The 9,038-nt window shown below is 46.3% G+C and overlaps 1 long non-coding RNA gene across 1 annotated transcript in view; it reads right to left on the bottom strand.

The window, feature by feature from the left end:
• The window catches only part of LOC109303416, a 17,728-nt gene that overhangs the window by 7,729 nt on the left and 961 nt on the right, over positions 1-9,038 (bottom strand). Inside the window, exon 2 of the long non-coding RNA XR_002099097.1 lies at positions 8,646-8,720. This is a non-coding gene — a long non-coding RNA (uncharacterized LOC109303416). The remainder of the gene's footprint in view (positions 1-8,645; positions 8,721-9,038) is intronic.

The raw sequence follows: 9,038 nt of genomic DNA, 5'->3' as shown, positions 1-9,038 counted from the left end.
GCGCCCCCGTCTCCTTCAGCCTGGCCCCCAGAGCCTCGAAGTCCCTCATAATGCGAAGTCCCTCATAAACATGCTCCATCCCCAATAACCCTTTTCTATGATAGAAAATTTAACATAAACTATGCTGGACTATTGTGGGGCATTGTAATCGATAACCATTCTAAATGCCCTCATATAAGCTACATTTTTAGCCTTTTTCAGAAGAGGGAATACTATCAGTCATGTTGTATCCTTAGCATCTTGCTGCAAGATGGAAAGGCTTTCCGGAGACTCAAGCAACAATTCATGTTCTGGCTCCAAATAAAGCTAGCTTGATGTCTTGTACTGTAAATTGCCTATTAGCTTTTAGGGATGCAGTCTTCCCTACTATAAATCATGTCAGCAATGTTGTTTGTAATTTCAAGTCAAACCTAAACTTATCTACAGAGAGAGATTCTTAAGAAAGAGTGTGATCCAATGGTCACAAATAGTCATGTTGTGGGTTTTTGTTTTGCTCTGGTTAGTTTTCATACGAAAGAAAAATTTTTTACTAAAACTACTGAAATAATTCAGGGAAACCTGGAACATTACTTCATAGACAGTTCTTGGTCTTGTCCAGTGCAAATTATAGTCAATATGTTAGGGAGATGACATATAAGCCACTTTAAAGCAGAAATTCAGCAGCCCTTATAGTAAAAATAGTAGTTGATACAACTGTAGTAACTCATGGCAGTACCGGTGAGTTTCATAAGACTGTTTGTACAGTAAGTGATCCTGATGCTCCAGAACAGGAAAAGGTTGCTAATACAGCAACACCAGACAATACAACACTGCTCCAGATGCTTTGGTGATGGCTATAAGACATTATCTCCAGAAAAAAAACATGATCCATTTTTCAGCTTTCATTTTTAATGTGGTGTATCTTCAATGATATAATGCATCTGTGACTTTTAAAAAATTGTCCTGTTACATTGTCCTGTTAACGCCTCATTGTTAAGATCACTTGCAGCAGTGTTTCTCAACCCATGGGTTGCGACCCAGAAGTGTCGGGAACAAACTTTAAAAATGGTTCAACAAACTTTAAAAAAATGGACTCTCCTTTAAAAGAGAAAAAGTGGGAAATGATGGCTTTTCCTTTGCAAGCTGGCAGATCTGCAGCCTGCAAGGGGCTGCTTGGGGCCTCCCCCTGCCCCACACACTGAGGGGCTGGGGCCTGGGGGCAGTGGGTCGGGAGTGAGGGGCACTGGGTCAGGACTGGACATTGATGTTTACAGATCGGTTCTGGTACAAAAAAGGTTGAGAACCACTGACGTACAGTAGAAATGGGATTATATAACTTGCTGGTACTATGATAGTTGGTTGCTGCAGCTGTATTACATGCATGGTATTTTCACTGGCAGTTCTGCTGAACTTTTGCTTACCACTGGCTTACTTGCCATGTCCTTATATTGGAATTGGGCAGTATCTCTTTAAATATTTTGCAAACATTTTAATAGTTTTGAGTAGTCTCTGTTTAGAAACCTACCAAAACAGCAGTATATATTTGTAGCTAGGTTTTGCCTGTTATTTAAAGTGCAAAACCCACAAACCTTATGAAACCTGAAACTTTCTTTAGTCTTCATGCTCAACATCTGAATTTTGTTGAAATGGATTTACAAACTTTCTGATGGTATTTAATGAGTTACTCAATACTCGGGCAGTACAGGCCAATACCTAGACTGTGATCTGATCAGTCTCTTACTCACATTAGGTTATATACAATTTTTGTTTGTGTTTTTGTCTTCATGCTCCTGTACTTGCAAGAGAGAAATGCATTGAATGTAAAAGGCAATTATTTATTCACCACCACCTCGTCATTACAATGGAGAGTGATTTGCTCTGGTTCATATAGGGAAGGAAGAATCTAGAATATATATTTAAGATTACTCTTACATTTTTCAATAATTTCCTATGTACAAATGTATCTTTTCCCCCTTGTACATTCATGGAGTATAAAATGAAATAAGTGCAATAGAACATTCAGGTATTTCTAGACTTGTTATCAAATCCCTCCTCAGGCTTATCCTCATATGATCTTGTTGCAAAGAAGGCTAATGGCATACTGGATTGCATCAGCAGAAGCATTGTCAGAAGATTGAATGAAGTGATTCTTCCCCTGTATTTGGTACTGGTGAGGCCACAGCTCGAGTATTATGTCCAGTTTTGGGCCTTCCACTAGAGAGGATGTGGACAAATTGGAGACAGTCCAGTGGAGGGCAACAAAAATGGTTAGGGGGCTGGGGAATATGATTTATGAAGAGAGGATGAAGGAACTGGGATTATTAGCCTGTAGAAGAGAAGACTGAGAGGAGATTTAATATCAGCCTTCAACTAGCTGAAGGGTGGAGCTAGACTGTTCTCAGTGGTGGCAGATGACAGAACAAGGAGCAATGGACTCAAGATGCAGCAAGGGCAGTTTAGGTTATAAGTTAGGAAAAACTTTCTTACTAGGGAGGTAGCAAAGCACTGAAACAAATTACCTAGAAGGGTGGTGGAATCTCCATCTTTGGAGGTTTTTAGGACCAGCCTGTACAAAACTTTGCCTGGGTGATCTAGTTGGAGATAGTCTTGCTTTGAGCAGGCGGTTGGACTAGATCAGGGGTTCCCAACCTTTTTAGGCGAGGACCGGCAAACTGCAGACTGGAAGTGGCTGGCATGCTGTGGGCGGGTAGCTAACCCAGGGCTGGCTGTCAGTCCGTAGTATGCTGGTCACTTCCAGTCTACGGTTTGTCGGTCTGTGGTCACATCCGGTTTGGCAGCCAGCCCTCCTGCGGACCGGCAGCCAACCCTTCACACTGCGCTGTGGCCCTGGGGGTTGGGAACCCCCGGACCGGATGACCTCCTGAGGTTCCTTACAGCCCAAATTTATCTATGATTATGCCTAGTCTCCATCAGCACCAACTCTTCTTCAAGTCATGATGAACCACTACACTAAATACATTTTGACTTCCTCTTTACTCCCAGAGCTGTTCCTGTGCAGTGCCTTTCTTTGCTGTTTCCAGTGATTCCTGTTCCTTAACCAGCCTTAAATGTGTTTTATGGACAGATGTTTGGCAGGCAGTCTCCATCTACTTGATAGCTTTCTTTTAGCTCATCAAGCGTTGGACAGATTCCAAGATCATCTTTGAGTGGGTGTTGTGGGATGGAGGGAGACTCCATCCCACAACACTCTTGTCAATAGCAGTCTCAATCAAAAGGATGTTTAAAATGCTCCTTTCAGTGGGTGCTGATGGCTTCCCTTTTCTTGATCATGTCTCTTCCATCCTTCAGTCTCAAGATAGCTGGTCCCTAAGTGCTTGGACCATGGTTGGCTTTGGTGAATATATATACACTAGCCAACTGCCAGCCAAGAATGACGGGCAGGGGGAAGCAGGCAGGGGTGCACCCCCCCATCTGGGCCCGCTCCCCCTTCCCTCCTGCTTGGGGTCCAGGCCCACTCCCCCCTCCCCACCACAGAGGAGTGGGGAGGGGAAGAGCAGGCCCGGGCTCGATGTGAGGGAGGACCAGGCCCAAGGGTGGGGAGAAGCCGGCGGGGCGGAGGGCAGATGGGAGGAGTGGGCTCGAGGCTGATGTGGGGGAGAGAAGGGCAAGGGAGGGGAGGAGGAGGCCTACTCTTCCCCTCCCCCTGCCGATGCTGCATCAGGCCAGGCTGGGCCTGCTGCTTCCCCCCCTTCCCACCATGGCAGACTGGCTTCTCCCCACCTCAGGCTTGCTCCTCCTCCCTCCCCCCCCGCATAGGGCCTGGGCCCACTCTTCCCCTCCCCCCTCCACCACTACTGCTGCAGCATGCCTGCTCCTTCTCCCACCTGCATCGGGCCTGCTCCTCCCCCCACTGGTACTGCATTGGCCCTGCAGGCAGCAGTGATAGGAGGAGGGAGGGGCGGGCCGAGTACAGTGCTGGTGGCCATACCCCCCCATGGCATCCCGACCACGCTCCCCGCCACGCGCTGCCACTGCCACCTCCAAGGAGCAAATGGGGGGGCAAGGTCAGCCCCTGCTCCATCCTTGCCACCTGCAGGGAGTAGGGCATGGGGCTGAGGCAAGTGCTGCTGCGCCACCAGGGAGCAGAGCGGTGGCAAGGCGAGGCCAGCCCCCCCGCCCCGCGCATTCCCTATGTCCCTGCCATCATGGTGGCACTCTGTCACACCACCACTTCCTGGCCAAGCACTTATTCGCACTCTGATTGGCTGTTTCAGCCAGCCAATCAGAGCGTGAATAAAGCATTATGGACAGATGGACAGACGGACAGATTACAGCTTTTATAATATTAGAATACTGAGCAGTGCTGTGCTGTGGGCCCAGCCTAGTGAATTATATGATAAGTCATGAGCCTTATTCCTCTGAATTAAATTCATACACAGTTTGTACTAGGTATAAGTAGGCACAAAAGTTCTACTCACGGTGTGCTTATGGCATGCCTGCACTGAAATTTTCAGCAGTTAGGTTTGGGTTCAGAGTCAGACCCATAGCAGTCTTCTGTTCCTTGCTGCCCTCCTCCCTTATCCCCCTCCCCAACCCCCATGCAGCTAGCTCACTTTCACATTGTGGGGAGGGAACACAGCCTGAGTGAGGTCTGACACTAAGGGAGGACAAGAAGAAACTGGGGAGGGGGGCAGAGGGCAAGGGGACTACCCGACTCCCCAGACATTATTTTCCCTACTGTAGCAGTGGGAAGAGGATGACTTCAAGACAATAAACCAATAATTAGATTCTACACCTGGAAAATTAGAATAATTTTTCCATATACAGAATCTAATTATTGGGGACTGTCTTATATGCAGGGTCATCCAGTATTTGAGTCAATGTGGTATATGCTTTTTATGCACAGCAATATCATTTTGCGCTAATGCTTCAAATACACATTTATATGTGCTCTAAGTATATCTGGAGCTGCATCAATACAAATAATGTTTTAGTCAAAATTCTGATAGCTTGTACACCCGGGTAAAGAATAGGTTTTATATGCAAATGCTTATGTCTAGCAATCTCAAAAAGTAATATTTAACAATCACATTGTTAAATATGAATATTGCAATACACGTTTCTATTTCTAACATTAGGTATGAAAACAACTTCCTGAGCAAATGATGGTATGCTGTGGGTTGTTTTTCCATGTTTCCTGATGGTTGTAAACTGAATTTCAAACACCTGGCAGAAAGCCATAAGAATTCATTACTTTTGAGTAGTCTAAAGGGAATTATAAAACAAAGGAAAAGAGGGCTGAACTTATTTTTAAATTCTCTCTTCACATATTTTGTTTTTGTTTTATTCTGGAATGCTTTTACTTGGAGTAAGTCTGAACATACAGAAAAAATAGTTTTATAGAATTATGAATCATTCTCAAAACTGAAAGGTCTTTAGAGCTATGAGAATAATGAAGCACCTATCTTCACAGCCTAATAAAGAAGGAACTGTAGTGGTTTCAAATATACCTACTATAAGGAAAACAAACTTACAAAATGTGAGGATCTCCAGGAGCTTTTCCTTAAGGCTAGGGACAGACATTACACATAAATTGATTTCAGTGATCAGAAACTGGTTTAAACATGTAACAGAACAGACATTCAGTGCACATAAACCAGTTTTCAAATGGCTGAAACCGGTTTGAGATGAAACTGGTTGAATGTACGAGACTTAACTGATTTGTCTCAAACCTGTTTATGCATTGTTTATCCCAGAACCTTTGCTGGTTTGAGTTAAATCAGAGACCCCCAGCATCCTGGCATGCTCTTTGGGCAGGGCTCTCTGCTCCAGCCCAGCCAGGCTGTTTGAGCCCGAGCAGGAACCAGCAGGGACTCTGTTCCCTGGACCCCTGCTGCAGCAGTGAGGTGGGAGTGCGGGCAGACCTGGCTCCGGTCCCTGCCAGTGGCACAGGGAGGGCCAGTTCAGCCTGGGTTGGCCATGCCCTCCCAGCACAGCTTCCCTGCAGGCAAGGGCCAGCTCGAGCATGCCCTGAGTCTGGCCTGAGCAACTGCAGGCATCTCCCCACATTGCCTCAGTCCAGAGAGCATGTTTGTCTGGTTACAAACTGGTTCAGCCTGGGCAGGCTAGACTAACCTGCAAAGGTTGAATCAGTTCAGGCTCCGGCTTTTTGAATGTCTGTCCCTAGCCTAAAAGAATTGTTCTGTCAAATTAGTGTGCATCCCTTTCCTCTCCTAAAGCATCCTTAGCTTCTGAAAGTGAGAGAGCACACTTTTATGTCTCACTGGGACTTACTTGAGGTTCAACAATCCCATGATCTTTCTTTTTTTTTTTAAAATAGGTTTAGCATGTGCACTGACCATAGATTTCAGCCCTTACCTGAGGCAAGGATTTTTTTGGTGATACCTTTTATTGAACCAACTGGGAGAGATGTTAGACAGGGTTTCAGGCACAGAATGCCTTTCTTGTCTGTCCCTCTCTCAGACCTGAGGAAAGGCATTATGTGCCCATAAGCTTGTTTAGTATCTTTTCCAACTCTACCATTAGTCTAATAAAAGATATCACCAAAAGTTCCATCATAACCACAGCATCACTCCAACCCTAGCTCATTTTCCAGGTTATGACAGATGTCCTGGTTAAATGTCTCTTGCTACAATAATGTGTGTCAGTTTCCGTATCGTGTACACTAGGGAATGCGTAATCAAGGTAATGATGAAACCAGTTGGATATATTGACACATCTGGGGCCAAGTGGATTCAAGCCCCAGCACTTGAAGACTCCCTGTTGTTTCTCTGACGGGCATGGACTTTAAAGAAGCTCCAGTGTAAACAGACTGGTTGGAAAAAGTAGGTAGAGGGGGAAGGTAGAGTGAGAAAAACACACAAACTTGAGAGAGAACAGCCATGGCTGTTTACATGATTGGGACTCTGCCTAGGCATTTTGGTCCAAGGACTCTGCTAGCTGTATTGCTACTGAGTGATAAATGGGGTGGGGGGGTGGGCAAAAGTTGAATAAGAGTCCAGGGTAACTGAACAGGCAAAATGTAACTCATTTAATAACCCCACCAGACCACTTGGGATCTTGAGCCAGTATGTAAGCCACAGTAATCTGAACTAGCTGCCTACAAACTCCAGGGCAGGGCTGAACATGGACTGTGGAACTAGGGGCTGGGCCATGCGTGGTCCATTGGGGCAGGTGTTGTTCATAGTTGTGTTGGAGTACATGTACACCAGCTGTGGCTGGGCCCCATGGTTCATGTAAATGGGTACTGAGCAGTCTGTCGCTTGTGAAGATGGGCTATATCTATCGGTGGATCTACAATTTTAAAAAGGGAGGTGTATGTGGTGTGGTCCATTATTATATACAACCAGCACTTATTTTTCTTCAGATTAATAGAAATGAGAAACTTTACTCTAATATGCTAAGGGCCTAGAGCTATATTATTCAGTTAAGATCAAAGCAAATACAAACATAACTCTATTGGAACATGCATTCATTTGCTATGGCATACATGTATTAAAAAAATGTAACTAACTAAGAAGAATAATTAAAACATGTTGCTCCTCTAAGCCTGTAGTCCTTAGAACTGAATGTACATCTAGAACATAAGGAATGCCATTAACTGGTAAGACCATAGGTCCATGTTGCCCAGTCTCCCAGCGTCACATGGGCAGAGAGTGGAGGCTGAAAGAGAGTAAGCTGGGTATGACCAAGGCTCCCGACCCCCACTGTTGTTCTTCTCTAATCTGTGGCCTTCAACATTTAAGGTATAGTAAGTTCTAATTCAGAGGCTGTATCCTTAACTCCTGTCCTCAGTAGCTACCGATGCCCCTTTCCTCCGAGGATTTGTTCAATCCTTTTTTTTGAATTTGGTTAAACAGTCAGCTTCCACAACATCTGCTGGCAATGAGTTCCACACTTCAATTGCACTTTGTGTGACAGAGAACTTATTTTTGGTTAATTTTCAGCTTACTCCCTACTCGTTTTATGATCATGTTATGATTTTTTTCCCCAGATTCCTAAAATGCAACCTAGCCTTCTTGAACTGGGCACCCACTACTTCATGGAAAGTTATAGCCACACCTCAGTTACACTGTTTTTAACTGTAGCAAAAAACATTAATAGGAGCTGTACTGAGAGAAGCAATGATCAGACAGCCGAGTGGCAGATTGGGTGGCCACCTTTTCCAAACTGGAAGGTGGAAAACATGCCCTCGACCCTGCCCCCTGCCCCTGCTAGAGGCATGGTTGGACTGGAGCTGAGTGGGGCAGGGGTGGGCTGCCCACTGTGGCCTTGGGGCTCCCAAGCCTTCTACCCTTTCCCTGGGAGCCCTGCACTGCCCATACGTCCCCTGCCCACCTGGCAGCAATAAGAGGAACAACTGCATACTATTGCCACCCTGGCTGCTGCCACAGTGTCATGGGGCTCCCAGGGGAAGGGCAGCAGCAGGGAGCCCTGAACCCGTAGCAGGCAGCCTACATCTGCCCCTGCCCCGTGCACAAATCTGGGAGGCATGTCCCCACACCATACTCCCCCCCACAAGGAGTGCATGCCCTCGCCCAATCCCCCTGGATGAGCTGCCTGTGGCTCTGTTCTGCTCCAGCCCAGGGGCCCCATGCACCACCCTGGCTGGGCAGTGTCCTGAGCCTCACTCCCTCCCTCAACATGGGCACCTTAATCTGCTGCCCCCAACCCCATATACTTACCTGCAGAGAGTTGCTCCTCACACTGCCTGGCTGTTTCCTGTCCATGTGCAGGTGTGCACAGGTGTGTGGTGCCCCCTATGTTACCAGATTTGCCCACTACTTTGGGGTGTGCTCATTTATTAGGGCTAGGGTCTTGGTAATTCTATTAATGTGCTGCTTGTGTTACTGGTGTTTCTATACGGAGCTGTATCTCTCCCCCTGCAAACCCTCACCCCCAATGGAGCTATCTTGCAGGACTCAGTTCAGCGGGGCTGGGTTGCTCCAGTCCCCAAATCAGTCACACACACAAACACACACAGATTAACGTGACACACCTGACCTGGCCGGGTTGATCAGCATGGACAGGCTGACACCCTCATATGCCAAGAATCAGTTCATCAGAGCAACAATAAC

The sequence above is a fragment of the Gavialis gangeticus genome, unplaced genomic scaffold, assembly GCF_001723915.1.
Source record: "Gavialis gangeticus isolate Ggan-Ray unplaced genomic scaffold, GavGan_comp1, whole genome shotgun sequence".
Lineage (NCBI taxonomy): Eukaryota > Metazoa > Chordata > Crocodylia > Gavialidae > Gavialis > Gavialis gangeticus.
This window is presented reverse-complemented; position numbering and strand designations above follow the sequence as displayed.